Source organism: Ursus americanus, chromosome X (assembly GCF_024610735.1).
Source record: "Ursus americanus isolate L20-20 chromosome X, mUrsAme1.1.p, whole genome shotgun sequence".
In the NCBI taxonomy this organism is placed as follows: domain Eukaryota; kingdom Metazoa; phylum Chordata; class Mammalia; order Carnivora; family Ursidae; genus Ursus; species Ursus americanus.
Window position 1 is genome coordinate 93,916,720 of NC_142164.1, and position 22,296 is coordinate 93,939,015.

The following is a 22,296-nucleotide window of genomic DNA, read 5'->3' on the forward strand; positions in this document are numbered from 1 at the left end:
TGTAGAACAAAAGTCCATTATAGGAAGGTGAGAGTTCAAACTTCTAATTGGATGAGTGTGGAAGTTTCTCAGTGGCTGTTGCTGTTGAAGAGCAAGAAGAAAATTTCTTTCCTCCTGCTGGGGTAGTAAACTAAGTTTTTTCCTGCTGAGAAATGCAAGGTCAGATTCTTCCAGTTGGGATCTACAATTCACAGTGAGTGGTAGTGTATGAGAGCTCCCCCTCCAGGGCTTTCCAACTCCATTTTAGATGAGATTTCCTTTATTTGTTTTCCCAACCTAAAGATCCAGAATGTCTTAGTTGAAGCTGTAGATATTTTGTTTTACTAAACACAAGTGTATGTTTTTCCAAACTAGTTAGGGAAAAAACATAATCCTTTTAAAATCTTCCTATGATTCCATACCTTACTGTAATATTAACCCACAGTGTTAATAGGATAAGCTTATATTTAATGTGATCATTATTCTTCATAATTTGACGTGAATAACCAATTTACTCTCATTTTTGAATTTTCTAAACTTTCCTCCACATTTTGAATGACTTATTTGATGTTTTCCTCTTTCAAAAAATGTAATTACCTCAACCAGCAAATATTAAAACTCAGTGAAAAACAACTCACAAAAGCAGAAGTTTTTTTGTAAAGTGCTTCCTGTGTATTACTCACATTTATTATCTTCCCATTGAGCTTTTAATTCTTCAATTTTTGCTTGTATAGGAAAATAAACAATGTCCTTTTGACTATTTAACGTTTCACTTTTGCTTATACAGATGGTGCTCTTAAGTTTTGATTTCTTGCATGACAAACAACTCATGAGGAAAGGCTCATTAGTAATCTGCCAAATGCTATTGCCTTTATGACTCAATTGTCCATTAGTAATGTTACTCCTTGATTTTCTCCTGCCAGGAAAGTGCTGATTCTTCGAAATCATTGGCTGTGATATGAATTTATACAGTACATGTGTGTGCGTGCATGCGTGCGTGCACACGCGTATGTGTGTGTTAGAAGAGGGACCGAATGCAAAGACAAAACCTAGCATTCCTCTTCAGGACATGAATTAAAGATGTGCTGTGGAGGAACTGGTGGATTTGGGAAGAAGGTGAGGCCAAAGGGAGCCCTCTTGAAAGGATAGATGCTGTTGCAACTGGAAATTGGGGGGAGGGGAGAAAACTATTGAAAAGAATTCCTGAGGGGTAACACTTTGTGGGTGTGGTAAAGTCCCTGGCCTGGAGTAGAAGGGGAAAGCCGAGCTGAGAGCAACTTCTGGTGGCAGGGAATATTATTTTCTTTTACCTGCTACTATTCATACATGTCTTAGCATTCCTTAGATCCCAACGAAATGCCAAAGACTAAAAACATTAATGATAACTGGAAATACCAGTTCCATGTCCAAATAATGTATTTACAATGCTTCCTTCCCTATTTTACCATGTCTCTGTCAATTATCAATGCTTTTATTCCCTCCTAAATCATCAGTTTGGTCCTTACTCAAATGTATTCCTCAATTATTCTGCAGAGAAATGCAGTTTTCCCAATGTGGCCCTTCTCCCTTCATTCTTTTTTCTTTTTCACATTAATTTTTAGAAAAAAAAAGTTTATAAATGAATCAAGGTACACAATTCCCCAATTTACAAAAATCAATTCTTACATTATTACAGATTGGTAAATACATTGATCACATCAGAGTCTTTCAGTTAATCATTTTGTCTACAGAGATTACAGCTACAAGATGAAAAAACATGCGGTTTATTCAGTTGTTACAAATGTAGGAGGGGAAATGGAGATAGGAATAATAAGATTCTACACAGAACCAAAAGTTCACTTTCTTTTCTCCCAGAGACACTGTTTTATAAACTGTGGTAGTGATTCTCCTACCCATCCTATTAAATATATTTGGTTAGATTACATTCTAAATTAAACCAGTTCATTGGAGTATGGGACACATGGTTCTATAAAACTGTTTCATAGATGAATGATGAAGAGCATCTCTCAGACTGTCTTCTTCCAAAGGAGTGTTGTTAGGTCAAATGAACAAGAAAAAACAGGTAATAAAATAATAATAGGACTTTTTATAAAATAGCAATTCATTTCATAATTTGTGATAGGTTCAATAACATCTTAGAAAATCGTGTGTATGTGTGTATTGAATGCATATATTTGTATGTACATATTATGATTTAATAGCTAATGTTAATAGTAGCTAAAATTTGGACCTTAATGTGGATTGTGGTATGAATATGTGTTATTCTAAAGAGATATGATTAACATGAATTAATAGCCTGTATTTCATAATTTGGTTTAGAGTGATATAATGTATAAATAGTAATAATATGGAATAGTTTTGCCCACTCTTCCAAAGTTGGACATTAGCCAGGTAAAGTAGAATTAGCAGGAACATGCATTTTAGCTGATTATATGTGTGAATTTTTAACTATTTAAAAGATAAAAATGTTGCTTTAGAAGCCATGGAGTAAGATTAAGCCAGTAGAGAACTGAGTTAATTATTCTGCATTTTTCATTTCCATAATATGAAGTCATTCTAAAAAATTTTTTGCTAGCTACTAGAAAATAAGCTAAGATTTATGGTAGTTCTTTGAATGCTTCCATCAAAGTTCCGTCAATAGGAATGTACAGTCAGCCTTCTTTTGATTATATCAGTGGACATAACGTAGTAACATTTACATGTCCTCAGTTTTATTACTTTAACAACACAATAAATGGTCAAGATTTTAGCCACTTGAGAGGTCTTCTTCTTTTTTTTTTTTTTTTTTTTTTTAAGATTTTATTTATTTATTTGACAGAGAGACAGCCAGTGAGAGAGGGAACGCAGGCAGGGGAAGTGGGAGAAGAAGAAGCAGGCTCCCAGCAGAGCAGGGAGCCCGATGTGGGGCTCGATCCCAGGACCCTGGGATCACGCCCTGAGCCAAAGGCAGACGTTTAACGACTGAGCCACCCAGGCGCTCCCACTTGAGAGGTCTTCTAACTTCATACCAAAAAATTTCATGTGTACCTGGCATGAACCACCTTATAAAATAGAACTTCATCTGCTTATTACCTGAATATTATAATCTATCTATATTAGTGAACTGGAGCTGTGGATCAGGTAATCAAATATGTATACACTGAGATAGGAACACCCTTCATATTTTTTTTTCTGGAATTTATATAAGAAAATAAAGTGAACCTATTACAAATATGAAAAAAAAATACTAGCCTGATGTTTATTCTTATGAAGAATACGAGTAAGCCATTTGTTCTCCCTTAGCCTCAAGTTCTTTAAAAAAAAGTGTTCTTGGACTATATTCTGTCTGAGATATTGTGGTCAAATGATTATATGCCCAGGGATTTCAACCCTTGGCCGTGAATCAAAATCAGTTGAGGGAATTTCGTTTGAGCACATTCAGGATAGAACTTTGGCATATATACTTTTAAGGAGTCCCACAAGTGATTCTGATACTCATTGAGGACATGGAATGGTAATTCTGTGCTATTTGGTGCAAAGAACAAAATGGGACTCTCTTAAGTCTGCATATTGCTTATAATTTATCTAAATTTCATATCTTGTGAAAAAAATGTCAGTGGGTATAGCATTGGTAAAATAGCAAAGTATCTCTTTAAAAGAAAAGATGCTCACAGTGTTATTGGCAGAAAACATCATCAGAGTGAACAGTGTATTAATCAGGGTTCCCCAAAGAAACAGAACTAATATATATATATATATATATATATATATATATATATATATATATATATGTGTGTGTGTGTGTGTGTGTGTGTGTGTGTGTATGCATGTGTGTATACATATGTGTGTATATACGTATATACATATGTATACACACACGCACACACATATATATATACACGTGCAAACACACAAAAACACTTATATATGATGTTTCTTTTTCCTTTCTGCATATGCTGAATTTTAACTTTCTCCAGATTTGGTTACCTTGGGTAATACCATTACTACTTTGTTTTTTAAAGGCTTTGAAAGTCTCTTGGACCTGTAAAAGGCACAGGGCTCTCAAAAAGTAATACTCAGGTTTTGATGTGCATAAGAATAATCTAAAGACCATGTAAAATGCAGATTTTTGGCTTCATTTCTAGAAAATTCTGACGCAGTTTATATGGGGAGAGGGTGCCCACAAATCTGCATTTTAAAGCAGTTGCAGTTTTTCTCTAGTTTGCTCAATAGCTATCCTATATTGATCCATTATAATGCAATATGCACTTTAAAAAAAACTAAATCTTTGAAGTGCCTGGGTGGCTTAGTCAGTTAACTGGTTGACTCTTGATTTTGGCTCAGGTCATGATCTCAGGGTTATAACATTGAGCCCCACATGGGGCTCTGTGCAGAGCCTGGAGCCTGCTTAAGATTCTCTCTCTCCCTCTCCCTCTGCCCCTCCGCCCTGACCCCTGCTAGTGTACTTGCTTACTCTCTCTCTTTCTCAGAAAAATCCAAACCCCCCCAAACTAAACATTTTATTTTAGAATATTAGATTTAGAAAACACTTGAAGAGATTGTATGGAGAGTTCCCTCGTATACTCTTCACCTAGCTTTCCCTAATGTATTAATATTTTATGTAACACATATGTTAAAACTTAAAAAAATTGGTAATTGCTGGGGTGCCTGGGTGGCTCAGTAGGTTAAGAGTCCTACTCTTGGTTTTGGCTCAGGTCACGATCTCAGGGTTGTGAGATAGAGCCCCATGTCAGGGTCGTGAGATCGAGTTCTGTGTTGGGCTTGCACTCAGCATGGAGTCTGCTTGAGATTCTCTCCCCCTCTCTCTCCTTCCCCCTCTACTCCTCCCCCCACACTCTCTCTCTAAAATTAACTAATTAAATCTTTAAAAAAATGGTATATTGCTTTTAGCTTCTCTCAAGACTTTTTTCAGATTTGTAGGTCTTTTTTTTTTTTTTACGATAATGTACTTCTTCTGTTCCAGAATCCAGTCCAGTATATCACATTGAATTAACTTGTCATCATTTGTCTTCAATGGTCTTTGACAGGTTCTTAGCCTTTCCTTGTTTCCCCATGACCTTTGAGAAGTATTGCCCATGACCTTTGAGAAGTATTGGGCCAAGTATTTTGTAGAGTGATCCTGAATTTGGGTTTGTTAGGTGTTTTTCTTATGATAGACCAGGATTCTGGGTTTTAGAGAAGAATACCATAAAAGTGAAATGTCTTTCTCATCACATTGTTTTGGGGGGGTACATGATACTAGTGTGACTAATAACTGGTGATGTTAACCTTGATTACTTAGTTAAGGTGCAGTCTGCCAGATTTCTTCACTATAAAGCAAGGTTAGTATCATTCCCTTTACTTTTTTTTTTTTAAGATTTTATTTATTTATTTGACACAGAGAGCGAGAGCACAAGTAGGGGGAGGAAGGAGCAGAGGCAGAGGGAGAAGTAGGCTCCCCGCTGAACGGGGAGCCCGATGCGGGGCCTCAATCCCAGGACCCCAGGATCGTGACCTGAGCTGAAGGCAGACACTTAACCAGATGAGCCACCCAGGCGCCCTAGTATTGTTCCCTTTTCATACTCTATCTTTTTGAATCAAGTCCATACTATGAGGAGGGTGTTTAAGACCCACATGCTAAAGGGAAGAATATCTACATATATTATTTTAAATTCTTTGTAAGAAAGTTTAATACCTTCTTCCCCATTTATTTATGTATTCACTTATGTATATCAATTTGAACTCATGGGCATTTCTTTTATATTGTGCGATAGTTTTAAAGTTTAGTTAATTATATTGCTCAAATTGTTCTAACTTAGGCCATATGGTTCTCCTTTAGTTTGGCTCCTGTATTCTTTGACCCGCCTTTATTCTTTTGCTTTTTGAGCACTTCCTGTTGTTTGGCACTACATGATGCTCCAGGTTCGTCTTGTATTTTCATTGCCCCAGTCCCGGAATTAGTCATTTCTCCAAGGATATCTTGGATGTTTTTGTTTTTTGTTATTTTGGAGAATGCTATTTAGAAACCAAAGTCTGGATATTGGATGTGCTTGTTGCTGCTTAGGGGTCATTGTTTCTAGTCTCTTGGCAGACAGAGCTATGAAATATATGCATGCATACTAACTGCTCTATACACACGTATCTGTAATCATTTCTTTGGGTTCTTTCTCTATACATACTAAACATGAGTTTGTACTGATGTCTATGACTCTAATCCAGTATCATACAGTTCATTCTAGCTTTCTCTCTTTGCTTATTTGTAACTTCTTTTACTAAGAGTGAGGAACCTGACTCACTTCATTTTCCATTTATTTACTTATTTGTTCAATCTTAGTTTGAATGTAGTTTCATATTTTTTCTAAAGAGTTTATTTATTTATTTGCCAGAGAAAAAGAGAGCACATAAGCAGAGGGAGAAGAAGGCTCCTCGCTGAACCAGGAGCCTCACACAGGACTCAATCCCAGGACCCTGGGATCATGATCTGAGCTGAAGGCAGACGCTTAACCGACTGTGCCACCCAGCCATCCCTATAGTTTTATATTTTTAAACCATATGCCTGTGAGAAACAAATTTACCAACTAAGATGTGTTTATGTGCAGTTACTTTTGTGTTTAGTCTTACATTTCTCAATCAAAACATCATTTTCCAAAGTCACTTATGTCAGCTCCTTTTTCTCCATCCCCTTCAGTGCAGTTCTATCAGACATAGATAATACAGTTAGATTTATTTGTCACACGCCACATTCCATCTGGGGATACTATGATTTTTTTTTAATTGCATATATTAAATTTTGCCCTGTGATGCACTGTTCTGTACGTTTTGACAAATGCATAGACTCATGTATTTTCCACCTAGTAATATAAAGAACAGTTGCATCACCCTAAAAATTTTCCTGAGTCCCCTTTATAGTTAATCAGTTCCTCCCAACCTCTGACAAATACTGATTTGTTTTCCATCCCTATAATTTGTTTTTTTTCCAGAATATTAAATAAACAGAATCATACAGTATGTACGCTTTTGGAAATGGTATCTTTGACTTAGCAATATTTAAGATCCATCTGGTGTGAATCAGTTGTTTCTTTTTATCACTGATTAGTATCCATTGTTTCCAAATCCAAATCTGTTTATCCATTCATTTGTTGAAGGACAATTTGATTACTTCCAGTTTGGGACAATTATGAATGAAGCTGCTATAAACATTTATGTATAGGTTTTTGTGTGAACATAGATTTTCAGTTAACTGGGGAGTATGAATGTTGGATCCTATAGCGAGACTGTTTTACTCTGTAAGAAATTGCTGAGGTGTTTTCCAGGTAGTTGTATTATTTTACATTCCCCCTAGCAATGAATGTGAGTTCCTGTTGCATTAAATCTTCATCACCATTTGAGATGGTCAGTTTTTAGATTTTAGCTTTTCTAATAGGTGTGTAGTGATACCTCATAGTGGCATTATTTGTATTTCCCTAATGACAAATGATGAGCATCTTTTCATATACTTACTTGCCATCTGTATATCTTCTTTGGTGAATACATATATTCTCTAGGTTGTTTGTTTTCTTATTGTTGACTTTTTAAGAGTACTTTATGTATCCTGGATATGAGTCCTTTATACATTATTTCATGAAAAGTAGAAAAAGGTGAAGTGGCCGTAAGGTACAAAAACTTGTTTTTAATCAACAGTCATGTGAAAAATTTTGAAGATACCCAATTGAACTTTAGTGTATTTTATTTTTAAATTTTTAGTTTTAATTTAAATTCTAGTTAACATATAGCATAATATTAGTTTCAGGTGTACAATATAATGATTCAATGCTTCCATACAACACCTGCTGCTTGTTACAAGTACACTCCTTAATCCTGGTCACCTATTTAATCCACCCCCCCTTCCCTCTGGTAACATCAGTTTGTTCTCTATAGTTAAGAGTCTCTTTTCGTGGTTTACCTCTCTTTCTCTCTTTTCCACTCTGCTCATTTGTTTCTTAAATTTTACATATGAGGGAAATCATATGGTATTTGTCTTTCTGTGAATGATATATTTCACTTAGCATAATACTCTCTAGCTCCATCCATGTTGTTGCAAATGGCAAGATTTCATTGTTTATTGTGACTAAGTAATATTCCATTATATATAATCTTCTTTATCCATTCATTAGTCAAAGGACACTTGGGTTTCCATGGTCTGGCTATTGTAGATAATGCTGCTATTAATGCTGCTGTAAACACTGGGGTGCATGTATCCCTTTGAAATGGTATTTTTGTGTTTTTTGGGTAAATACCTAGTAATGAAAATACCTAGTACCCTAGTAGATCATAGGGTAGCTCTGTTTTTAACTTTCTGTGGAACCTCCATACTGTTTTCTACAGTGGCTGCAACAGTTTGCATTCTCACCACCATTCTTACTTGTGGAAGGTGAAGTTTTGATTTGTATGTCTCTGATGATCAGTGATGTTGAGCATCTTTTCAAGTGTCTATTTGCCATCTGCATGTCTTCTTTGGAAAAATGACTGTTCATGTCTTCTGCCTATTTTTTTTTAAGATTTTATTTATTTATTTGACACAGAGAGACAGCCAGCGAGAGAGGGAACACAAGCAGGGGGAGTGGGAGAGGAAGAAGCAGGCTCATAGCGGAGGAACCTGATGTGGGGCTCGATCCCATAATGCCAGGATCACGCCCTGAGCCGAAGGCAGACACTTAACCGCTGTACCACCCAGGCGCCCCCTGCCTATTTTTTAATTGAATTATTCATTTTTGGGGTATTGAGTTTTATAAGTTCTTTATATATTTTGGATACTAACCCTTTAACAGGTCATTTGCAAATATCTTCTCCCATTCCATAGGTTATTGTTTAGTTTTGTTGATTGTTTCCTTTGCTGTGCAGAAGCTTTTTATCTTGATGAAGTCCCAATAGGTTATTTTTACTTTTGTTTCCCTTGCTTCAGGAGACTTATGTAGAAGTTGCTATGACCAATGTCAAGGAGGTTACTGCCTATGTTCTCCACTAGAATATTTATGGTTCAATGCCTCACATTTAGGTCTTTAGTCCATTTTGAATTTTCCTTTGTGTATGGTGTAAGAAAGTGGTCCAGTTTCATTCTCCTTCATGTTGCTGTCCAGTTTTCCCAACACCGTTAGTTGAAGAGACTGTCTTTTTCCCATTGGATATTCCTTCCTGGTTTGTCGAAGATTAGCTGACTCTAGTTGTGGGTTCATTTGTGGGTTTTCTATTATGCCTCGTGGATTTATGTGTCTGTTGTTGTGTCAGTACCATACTCTGTTGATCACTACAGCTTTGTAATGTACCTTGAGGTCCAGAATTGTGATGCTTCTAGCTCAGCTTTTCCTTTTCAAGGTTTCTTTGGCTATTCAGGGTCTTTGTGGTTTCATACAAATTTTTAGGATTGTTTGTTAACAGCTCTGTGAAAAATGATGGTGGTATTTTGATAGAGATTGCATTAAATCTGTAGATTGCTTTGGATAGTATAGACATTTTAACAATATTCTTCCAATCCATGAGCATGGAGTGTCTTTCCATTTCTTTGTGTCATCTTCAATTTCTTTCATCAGCGTTTGGTAGTTTTCAGAGTACAGGTCTCTCACCTCTTTGGTTAGGTTTCTTCCTAGGTATCTTATTATTTTTTGGTACAATTGTAAATGGGATTGCTTCCTTGAATTCTCTTTCTGCCACTTCATTATTGGTATATAGAAATGCAACAGATTTCTGTATGTTGATTTTGTATCCTGAATTCATACTGACTTTACTGAATTCATATATCAGTTCTAGCAGTTTTTTGGTGGAGTCTTTTGTGTTTTCTATATTAGAGTATCATGTCATCTGCAAATAGTGAAAGTTTGTCTTCCTTGCTGATGGATGCCTTTTATTTCATTTTGTTGTCTGATTGCTGAGGCTAGGACTTGCAGTATTATGTTAAAAAAACAGTGATGCGAATGGGCATCCCTGTCTTGCTTCTGACCTTAGGGGAAAAGCTCTCAGTTTTTCCCCATTGAGGATGATATTACCTGTGGGGTTTTCATAGATGGCTTTATTGTGTTGAGGTATGTTCCCTCTAAACCTACTTTGTTGAGGGTTTTTATCATGAATGGATGTTGTACTTTGTCAAGTGCTTTTTCTGCATCTATTGAGACGATCATATAGTTTTCATCCTTTCTTTTATAAATGTGCTATATATCATATTGATTGATTTGTGAATATTGAACCACCCTTGCAACCCAGGGATAAATCCCACCTGATCATGGTGAATGACTTTATTAACGTATTGTTGAATTCGGTTTGCTAGTATCTTATGGAGAATTTTTGCGTCCATGTTCATCAGGGATATTGGCCGGTAGTTGTCTTTTTTAATGGAGACCCTCTCTGGTTTTGCTATCAGGGTAATGCTGGCCTTATAGAATGGGTTTGTAAGTTTTCCTTCCTTTTATATTTTTTTGGAATAGTTTGAGAAGAATAGGTATTAACTCTTCTTTAAATGTTTGGTAGAATTTGCCTGTGAAGCTATCTGGCCCTGGACTTTTGTTTCTTGGGAGTTTTTTGATAACTGATTCAAATTTCTTGCTGCTTATTGGTCTGTTCAAGCTTTCTATTTCATCCTGTTTCAGTTTTGGTAGTTTAAATGTTTCTAGGAATTTATCTATTCCAGGTTATCCAATTTGTTGGTATGTCATTTTTCATAATATTCTCTTATAATTGTTTGCATTTCTGTGGCATTGATTGCTATTTCTCCTTTCTTATTTGTAATTTTGTTTATTTGGGTCATTTCTCTTTTCTTTTGATAAGTCTGGCTAGGGGTTTGTCAGTTTTATTAATTCATTCAGAGAACCTGCTCCTGGTTTCATTGATCTGTTCTATTGTGTTTTTTAGTTTTTATATCATTTACTTCTGCTCTGACCTTTATTATTTCCTTCCTTCTGCTAGCTTTAGGCTTTTTTTTTTTCCTTTCTCTAGCTCCAATAGGTGTAATGGTAGGTTGTTTATTTGAGGTTTTTATTGCTTCTTAAGGTAGGCCTGTATTGGTATATACTTCCTGCTTAGGACCGCTTTTGGTGCACAAATGTTTTGGACTGTTGTTTTTCCCTCTGAGCAGGGAGCCTGATGAAGGGCTTGATCCCAGGACTCCGGGATCATGACCTGAGCCAAAGGCAGACACTTAACTGACTGAGCCACCCAGATGCCCCTGGACTGTTGTGTTTTTATTTTCATTTGTTTCCATGTATTTTTAAAATTTCTTCTTTGATTTCCTGGTTGAATCATACATTGTTTAGTAGCATGTTGTTTAACCTCCACATATTTGTGTTCTTTCCAAATTTTTTCTTGTGGTTGACTTCTAGTTTCATAGTGTTGTGGTCAGAAAAGATGATGGTATGATTTTAATGTTTTTGTGTTTGTTGAGGCCTGATTTGTGACCTAATATGCAATCTATTCTGGAGAATGTCCCATGTGCACTTGACAAGGATGTGTGTTCTACTTGTTTTAGGATGGAATGTCCTGAATATATGTGTTAAGTTCATGTGGTCCAGTATGTCATTCAAAGCCACAGTTTCCTTGTTGATTTTCTTTTTAGATGATCTGTAAGTGGGGTGTTAAAGTCCTTTACTATTTTTGTATTATTATAAATGAGTTCCTTTATGTTTTTTATTGACAGTGTTATATATTTCTGTGTTCCCATGTTGGTTTATTGGTCATGAACTCCTTTCATTTTTGTCTGAGAAATTCTGTCTCAACTTTTACTCTGAATAATAGCCTTGCTGAATATAGTATTGTTGGCTACAGATTTTTCCCATTCAACACTTTGAACATCTGGTGGCACTTTCTTCTGGCTTGCTGAGTTTCTGTGGAGAAGTCTCCAGCTAACCTTATGGGTCTTCGCTTGTAAGTTAAGGACTTCTTTTGTCTTGTTGCTTTTAAGACTTTCTTCATGACTACATTTTGCAAATTTAATTATAGTATGTCTTGGTGTTGGCCTGCTTTTGTTGATTTTGATGGTAGTTCTCTGTGCCACCTGGATCTGGATGTCTGTTTCCTTCCCCTGATTAGGAAAGTTTCCAGCTATTATTTCCTCAAAAAAAGTTTCTGCCCCGTTTTCTCTCTTTTCCTCTTTTGGGACTCCTGGACTATGAATGCTATTACATTGGATGGAGTCACTGAGTTCCCTAAGTCTGTTCTCGTGTTGCATAATTTTTCTTTGTCTCTTTTGTTCAGCTTCATTATTTTCCATTATTTTGTCTTCTAGGTTACTCATTTATTCCTCCCCTTCTTCTAGCCTGGTGTTCATTGCATCAAGCCTGTTTCCAATCTCATTTATTGCATTCTTTATCTCTTATTGATTCTCTTCTGATTCTTTCATCTCTGTGGTAAGTGTCTCCCTGAAGTCTTCTATTCTTTTCTGAAGCCCAGTAACCTAATGATTGTTGGTTTAAATTCTCCAAAAGGCATGTTACTTATATATCTGTTTTGCTTAGATCTCTGGCGGTGGCCTCATCTTGTTCTTTCATTTGGGATTAATTCCTGTGTCTTGGAGTTTTGTCTAAGTCTCTGCCTTCTTCTCTGTGTTAGAAAAGCCATTTATGTTTCCTGCTCCCGAAAGTAATGGCTTTATGAAGAGGTCATGTATTGTCCAGGGCCTGGCGCTTCAGGGTATGTCTCCCATGTGTACTGCATGCATTCTGCTCTTGTGTTTTGGCTGCTCTATCCTTTAGGGCAGTTGTCTTCAGAGGCTCTCCTTACCTGCAGTGGGCAGTGTTTGGTCCTTAGCATAAATGTGATGAGTTTTAACTAGGTGTGCTCTGGTGTGCTTGTGAAATGAGACCTGATACTACTTTCATGAGAACTGAGGCTCTGCAGAATGCTCTGTTTGGGAGACATGGTGTGTTTAGGGAGTTGTGATGGTCTTCTGAGGGAGAGACCTACTGTGTTGGGACTGAGGCAAGATTGGTTGAGAGAGGCAGTCCCAGCAAAGCACAGAGTTGGTGCTTGGTATAAGCAAGTTAGGCAGCCAGTGTGAAGCACTGCACTGCCTCCTTCTGGTGGCTCTGTGTTTGTCCTGAGGAGTGGGAGAGGAAAATGGCACCTGCCAACATGGTGAAATGTGTCTCCATGAATGCTGCCTTTTAGGAAAGCCCGCTGAGAAGAGTGAATAATCTTCCCTGTGAGTATCAGGCAATCCTCAGATCACTGTTTCCATGCTGTCTGCCTCTGGGCTTTCTGCCTGCCTTCTTTCCAGGAGCAGTGCAGTGCCCACAGGCTGTATCACAGCTAAGCCCACTACCTTTAAAACTCCAGGCTATAAGCCCCACTGGTTGCAAAAACTCAGAATTCAGCCCTTCTCATTTTTCAAGCCAGTGGCTTTGGGGAAGTGTTCTCTTTGTGCATTCCCCTTGTGCTATTCTCTGCTATTCTCTCTCTCCCCCCCTCGCCCCCGCCTTTCTCCGTGACCACAGCTCCCTCCCCTCTGCAATACCCCTTTCTCCCCTAAACCACTGGTTACACACTTCCTACCTTCTTTGATGTGGCTTCTTCTCTCCATTTACCTGTGGAGTTCTGTCAGTCTTCAGGTGGTTTTCTGGGGGTATTTAGGATGCTTTGATAGTTATCTAGTTGTTTTCTTAGAACAAGAAGAGGGGAGGGGTCCTCCCTCTCTCCAACTTTGCTATATTTTAAATAAGTATTCCGATTAGCTAGTAGTTAGGGTATTGCTTATAGAAAATGGTTGAAGAATTGCCTCTTGAATTTAACACATAAGAGGGTTAACCTTCCAAATAAGAGGGTTAAAATATAACTAGTTCAAAATCTGCCTTACCAATTTAACATTATGAAATCTAAATATATTGAGACTTTAAAGAACATTCTTAAAATCAGTAAATGAAAATATTTGTGAGATATAATTAGATCTCTGAGTTTTTTTTTTCCCCTTTGTGCATCAACTCTAGCTTAATTCTGATTATGATTATACTATATAAAATAGCAGTATTACACTAAATGCTTATTCTGTGCCTGGCACTATGCAAAATCATGTTTTGTAGATTATCTTGATTTATGCATAATCCACTTGTTTGATTTCATGAAAAACTTCAAAATTAATAAACATTATGTCTAGTTTACAGAGGGGGAGCCAGAGGCAAAAGAGGCAGTTATCATGCTTTATTTACAAGGAGGACTAAGGCGTACTTGCTAGTAATGCTAGAAAACATCATTCATCTATATCTAACAAGGGAAATGATAAACACTCCCTTGACAAGATAAACACATTCAAAATAATTTATTCTGTCATGAAAAATACGGCAAAAGAATAATCCAAAATGAATTTGTCTATATTTAAAATCTTTTTTAAAAAACCCCGCTTTTTCATAGACATTGTTATAAGCACCATAAAAGAGATAGAAATTTAACTGATATCATTCATGACAAAATTAAGGTCTGCAATTGGATCTATAGAGTGAGAAATATAACTCCGTGACATTAATTGCCTACTGCTTTAAAAAAAAAAAAGTCTTAATTTTCAGGGTCTAATGTATTTATTTTTCTTTGAAAGTTTCTTTCCTTCTTATAGATCATTTTGTACCACCAGTGTTTAAAATTCTCATCATTCCTTCATTTAAAAAGTAATTTTGTTAAAGCACTTCTTATAGAATTTTTAAAATATGATTGCATGATGGGAAAACTTTCTTAGCATTTGCTTATTTGTCTTATTTCATAGAATTGATCATCTGAGTGGATATGAATAGTCAGGACAAGATAGATTTTATCAAGCATTATTTTATTAACACGTAGTACCCAGCATTTCTGGTAAAGAGTTTGATGCACATCTGATTCTTTTTTTTTTTAATGTTTTTTTATTATATTATGTTAGTCACCATAGAGTACATCCCCGGTTTCCGATGTAAATTTCGATGATTCATTAGTTGCGTATAAACACCCAGTGCACCATGCAATATGATGCACATCTTCTTATTCCTTAGTAGGTAAGTTGTTTTCTGTTCTGAAATCTTTTTGAAAAGGCTTATTTTTGAGATTCTGAAATTACATCAGCATATATTTCAGTAGAGGTTATTTTTTTTATCTTTTTAATTCAGTACTTTATTCCATAGACCTATTTCATTTTGTAAACTTAGATCTTTTTTCAACTCAGGGATGTTTGTTAATGTGTCTTTGAGGATTGTTTATGTTCTCTGATTTTAAGACATCTGTTAGTATTGTGTTGGACTTAATCACCACATTTCTTAATTATCTCTCATATAATCACTTAACCTTTTGCTCAACATTTAAAAATATGTCCTAGATTTTATTTCCCTTTTGCCTGATCCATTGCATTATTTAGTTCATGTACTGAAGATTTAAATTCCAGAAACAGTATTTTAATTTTTTATTTATAACATATAAATGTAATATATTGATTTCAAAATATTAAGTTATATCACTTGCTTAAATGAAATTGTAAATACAGATGAAACTCTCTTATGTGAATTTTTTCTCAAGGATGTTCCACTTGATCTGTGAAAGTTTAGTACATATTGCTTGAAAAAAAATGTTCCGAGGTCAGACAACTTTAGGAAACTCTGTGTTTCACAAATGTCACACTTATTTCTTGAATCCAGTATTTTATTTTAAAGATTTTATTTATTTGTCAGAGAAAGATTGAGCGCACAAGCAGGGGGAGCAGCAGGCAGAGGGAGAAGCAGGCTCCTCACTGAGCAAGGAGCCTGATGCAAGGCTTGATCCCAGGACCCTGGGATCATAAGCTGAGCCAAAGGCAGATGCTTAACCTACAGAGCCACCCAAGCGTCCTAAATCCATTATTTTAAATAGCATTTAATAAACTCAGGGGCATTAGAAACTCTAAGAAGCTGTTTTATACAGAGAATTTTTCACAATTACTTTACTACAAATGTTTATAAATCAACAAACAAATTAAGGCACAGGGAAGTCTAAGAAATGAAAAAATACCACTTTAGAATATATGACATTGGAAATATATTTTTACAGTGAGATTTAAAAAAATTAATGTGGTATATTGCTAGAAATTTCTAATATCTTTGTATTAAATATATACATTAAGAGCTATTTCTGAGTATGAGAGTAAGGGAATATCGTTTATTCCTCCATGCCCCATTCCATTTCCTCTTGCAGGATTTCAGAACTAATTTTTTACATTTTTGCTTTGATGAGAGTTTGGAAGTTTGGTTGCATTTTTCTAGATGAGGTAATGATATAAATGAGGGTAATTCAAGGACTACTGAAAGGCTTTACTAAGTTTATTTCAGCTTTCCTCCTTAACACTACTAAGAGGGCAGTATTCCGTCAAGATCTGTCTTTATGGAGAGTAACTGTTGACAGGGTCTAAAAGAAGCAGTGTGTAAGATTTTTTTTTTAAAGATTTTATTTATTTATTTGACAAAGAGACAGCCAGTGAGAGAGGGAACACAAGCAGGGGGAGTGGGAGAGGGAGAAGGAGGCTTCCAACAGAGGAACCTGACGTGGGGCTCGATCCCAGATTGCCGGGATCACGCCCTGAGCCGAAGACAGACACTTAACGACTGAGCCACCCAGGCGCCCCATGTGTAAGATTTTTCTTGTATAAGATTTATTATAATCAGATCAACAGTGGGCCATAGAAATAGCTTTGTAAGAGTAGAACTAGTCAACATACATATTGATTGACTGCCTTTGGAAGAAGGTGAGCTATATGGGATACTGTTTGTTTTGTAGCTAAATTCTAGAAAAATGGCATTTGTTCATTGTGGTGGCTTTTCTTCCCCCAACAGGGTGGGCAGAATATTCTCAGAAACATTAGAAATATTTCAGTGTAGTCAATTTTGGGGTTGCAACTGTATTTATTTTAATTGATTTAACTCATATGGTTAACTGTTTGCAAGCCCCTTTATATGTAAATCTTTGGTGCATTATAGTGCATTATTGAATACAGTTGATTAGATAATGGAATTTTATGAGCTTTATTAATTTTTTTCCTTTTCTTACCCAGGAGTAAATAAATAAGGTGCTCATTCTAAATAATAAATTTTGTAAATTATTGGTAAGATGGCTTTGCTAAAAAAAAAAAAAAAACAAAAATAAATGAAAAGCTTGTTGCTATCTTCTGCCACCATCATCTTGCAGAACACAAGTTTCATATTCACATTAAAAAGACATATTGCTCATGTTGATCATTAACCAGGAAAATGAGCCATAGGGGATGCATTATGCTAAAGACAGTTAAATGAGACATATTCCCAAGACATTTGCTTCTGGAAAACAGCCTATAACTAAAATCTTTTAAACAGCATTCTGTTTTTTTATAGACTGTTACACTGAAAAAGTAAAAGTCAATACGCAAATTTGAGATGTAACCACACCCCCGCATTGTGTGACCTTCTGTATCTGTAAATTGAAGTCCTCCTTTTACATTAATTTTAGGTTTAATAATATTCTGATAATTGGTAAAAAGTTATAAATAATAGCTTTATGATATGATAGGAGACTTGGGAATTGAGATAATTCATGATCTATATTCTCAATGTACTGCTACTTCATTTAAGATACATAGATGCAGAATGAATACAATAAGCATTCTTTATTCCCTTCTTAGGAGGTGATGAAAGGCTTGGGGTTTTTTGTCAAATAGCCCTCATTTGAAAGCCTGACTCCACCCTTTCCAAGCTGTGTGAACTTTTGTATAGTGATTTACTCATCAGAAAACTAGGACTAATTGTACCAAATATTATAAGTATTAAATTAGGTGATTTTTTTAAATGACACTAATAATACACTTACCTTATTGGTTTCAATCGATATGTGGTAGTAGTTATTTAAAACGCTGACTTTGAGAAAGTAGTCTATTATGTAAAAACTCAAGTTAATTTTTTCACTTTAAATTTTTCTATTTTTAGAAAGATTTGTGTATTTATTTTAAAGAGAGAGTGAGTGCATGAGCTGTGGGAGAGAGAGAGGAAGCCGACTCCCTGCTGAGCGTGGAGCCCAGGACCCTGAGATCAGGACCTGAGCTGAAACCAAGAGTCAGATGCTTAACTGACTAAGCCATCCAGGTACCCCTCACTTCAGACTTTTCTAAGTTTGCAGGGCTTTTTCTCTTCCCTTTCACATTATTATTTTTTTTTTATTTTCTAGGTAGTCACTGAAATATCATTTATATTTTTTCCGGTAGAAATGTTAGTAGGTAGTACATTTCCAACATATGAATAGCTTTTGGAATCAATAAATCCCAAAGATTACTATAAAACAGGAGCTAGACTTCAAAAATTAACTTATAAAGGCTTTAGACGTTCATATAGGCTTTAGACATTTCTTATGTTATTGTCCTGATTGCTATTTAATTTTAAGAGTATGTGTCTTGTCTAACAACAGCAAAAAAAGAAACCTTAGAATTTGTCTGTTTCTGTTACAGATTTTTTTTTCTCCTACAGGCTCAATAATAATTGTGTAAGAAGTAGTAGATCTTGTAAAGTTATTTTAGTCCACTGACTACAGATACCCTAAATACTGGTATTGATATTCTGTACTATATTATGAAAACTTCCATAGTTTATAATGCTAAATTTGCTTTTTTTAAAAAGAAAATGAAGGAAAGATTGCAAATATTCCACATATAGTAGATTCTAGTGATTTTTACTTATTAATTAAAATGTTTTTTGTCTTTATTGAGATAAAATGACATATAATGTTATGTAAGTTTAGGGTGTACAGTGTGATGATTTGATACACATATATATATTAAGGGATGATTATCACAAAAAGATTAGTTAATACATCCATTACCTTCCGTAGTTACGATTTTTTGTGTGTGGTGAGAACATGTAAGATCTACTCTCTTAGCAACTTTCAAATATATAATACAGTATTGTTAGCTGTAGTCACCATGCTGTACATTAGATCCTTAGACTTTATTTATATAATAGCCCTTTGACCAGCTTCTCCCCATTTCCACAACCTCCCAGTCCCTGGCAACTACCATTCTACTCTCTTGTTTCTGTGAGTTTGGTGTTTTTCAATTCTACATATAACAGAGCATCCAGTATTTGTCTTTCTCTGTCTTCTGACTTATTTCACTTATCTTAATTCCTCCAAGGTCCATCCATATTATTGCAAATGGCAGGTCTATCTATCATGTACATGCATCATATATGATGTACATGATGTACATATGATGAACATATATATATTACATATCTCATATTTTTTTCATTTTATTTATCCATTCATCCATCAAGAGACACTTTGATTGTTTCCATGTCTTCTCTGAATGCTTTTTAGATATTATTTACTTCCCCCTGGACTCAAGGAAGAATGTGGTAGATGAGGCATAATTAGTATAATTAGAACTACATGTACATTCAACTGCTCACATGACACAAGATTGGAGATTAAGGACTCAGAATGGCTCTTTCTAAACCAATACTCCATTTGCAAGCTAGAGCCCACAATATGAATTTAATAAATCTACTAAAATTTTTTCCTTTGGTGTTGAGGAAGTTGCTCTGCTACCTTCCCAAACTACCCCATTTCACCAGATGCCTATGATAATATTCTGACCTTCTTTATCAAATTTGTTAATAATACGAGAATTGGCCCTATTTCTCCAAGTGTTTTTTGAGAAATGAAGCCTGTCACTGCTGCCTTTGATGTAGGTAACGTGTCATCATAAGGAACTCTTCAACTGCTACAAATATATGGAGACCAGCTACTGAAAGCTAACAGAAATCCACCTATTTTTGTTGTATTAAATGATCTAAGCCTTTATTTTCTCTGGCTAAGAATGTATTTTAAGGTTGAAAGTCAGGTTGAACTGTGCTTCTCTGAGGCTACAGAGTGCATGTGTTTTCATATACATTTAGATTGGAATTATCCATTAAGGATAATTATTTTTATGACATTCAATGATCGCTCAACATTGTATAATTTATGATATTCACAATGTATTCTTATTTTCCTTCATACTCACCCCCGTCAGAAAGAATTTGAAAATGAAAAAGTAAGTGGTCAGTTTTTAAGTTACAGTGGCACAAGATCATGATTAAGGTTTTAAATTCTCTGGCCAATGCTTGAAAATATGTGTTTTTAAATATTAAGGGACATATTTCTGATATCATTTATCTTCTGATGTTCAGTAAGGCACACTTCACACAGTTCTTACTGAGCTCAAAACTTACATAGAAAAGTAGCATACTTCTCTATGGTGCTGGGGAACAATTTCATTTCTCAAAATTTTCTATAGAGTCTAGTCTTATTTAATGACTGAATGGGTAGGGAAGGCACATTGGTAGAATATTCTAATTTGCTTTTGTGGTTCTTTGGTCATGTACGTCGGGTCTAAACACTAGAATTAGAGAAATTAATCAAGCTTGGTCTGCTGTTTCCTTAAGTTTCCTCTTTATGCTTTGGGAATTTAAAGCAAAGAGATATTTCATGTTTAGCACAACATCCCTCATTACCAAATGACAAAAGGGGAAATTTAATTGATAGTCAAGACTTTTATAAGCATTCGCAACCTCATTTAATCTTCAAAAATCCAAGTGAAATAGGTGTTGTTATTCCAAGTTTGAGATGAGCTATCATTCTGCAGAACAACTTGCCACAGGATTAAAACACGGCAGTGCTGGAATATGAATTCATTTCTGCCTAACTCCAAAAGTTGTGCTCTTAATACTTTTTCATGCAAAGTCTCAGGATGAAAAATAATTTCCTTTGTCTTTATCAAACTATATATTCCTAGAGCCAGATTTTCCAAAGGCTTTGTTATCCCTTATGTGACACTGTAATATAACCGGTTATTGTAATATTTGTGTAATGTACCATTAACTTCAGGGGTATGGCTGGCTTAAAGTAGAGGCTTACATGGGCATACATATCATCAAAAGAAATTTTAACAGAAAATTTGCTACAGTGTAGTATAACCTATTTTCCTAACCTAAGCAAATGCTTACTTAAAACAACTTTAATATGAACATAACCTGGCTAGAATTGTTTGATAATTAAAAATGCTTGTTTTCACAAGGGTTTTTACAAATAGAAAAAAAAAATTTTAAACATTGAAAGGATAAGTTACAATAATTTTTCTCTTTTTGCAGTTTGATTCAAAAAGTTGTGTGCTGTGTGCTTGGGCAAAAAAGTAAATAGTAAAAGGATAAGTAAGAAATCATAGGTTTCCCATTTTATAAAATATTTAACAGGAAGGGCTATTTCATTATCTTTCGGTTCTTCAATGTGCAGTCAATTTCTTCTTCATGATGCAAATATCTGTTGAAGAAATTATCCAAAAGTAGTTTTCTTAAGACATACTTTTTATTATACACAATAAAGGTTCCTTATTTACTCTAAGGATAGATCGACAAGAGGGCATTATCCTTAACCTCTGTCTAAATGATGAGATCAGGAAAACATGGCATGAGCATCACCAGCCATTCAATCAAATTCCATTTGGGTTGTGGCTTTCTATCTTTCCAGAGTGGAATTTTTATCTCCGTTCCTCCCACATAAATGACAAAGCTCTAGTTGCTTTAACAGTCAAGATGGAAGAGCAAGGTACAAGTGGCTCCAGAAAATGAAAGTGTATCTTTATGTTTTGTTTTGTTTTGTTTTGTTTTTCATTAGAGACCCTGGTGTATATGTTTTTACCCTACCTTAGTTTGCATCCTAGTTGGAGTCCAGGGTTTCAAGGTGATTGTTTCATTGTCCATGATATTGCTACATGTCAGAGTGGAAATAATACACATAATGAGAAGATTTTGACTTGGATCCCACACTTCAGATAACTCGAGTTATCTTTTATTTTATTTATTTTCTTTTAGTTCTTTTCTTAGTTATAATAAAGTGGAGATAATAACACTTTTGTGTTTGTGTATGTTGTAAACCTCAAAAAGAAAAATAAAGATTATGAATGGGCTTTGAAAACTTTAAGAGGCTATACTAACACAGTTATATATATTAGGCTCTCCTGATTTCCCTCTCCTAAAAACTACAGATTTGAGGTCAGGTTATTTTTTGAAGTCTCACTGGTGCTTAAAATCCAAATAGGTCCAACATTGCTTCTGTTTATTTCTGTATGACAACTAATACCAATGCAGGTAATTATAGCAGTGGAAAAACCCACATAATTTCTCCAAAGAATGTTTATTTTGCTAGAAGTAGCCATCACCAATAAGCAATAGGAAGGAAGCTTTACTAGTGACTCTTACTTTGCAATTATACCTTTTCATTTTAATCAAATAAGATTGAGTGGGATTTAGTTGAAGGCTATCGCACAGGATAAATACCATTAAAGCTACTTTTTTCTTGGCTTCTCTGTGCCTTTTTAGTACTTTTCTTCCTTCTTCT

At 35.3% G+C, this 22,296-nt stretch overlaps 1 pseudogene; it reads right to left on the minus strand.

Moving 5' to 3' along the window:
- LOC148106984 (protein FAM47E pseudogene) overlaps positions 1–22,296 on the minus strand; it is a 31,006-nt pseudogene that overhangs the window by 5,402 nt on the left and 3,308 nt on the right.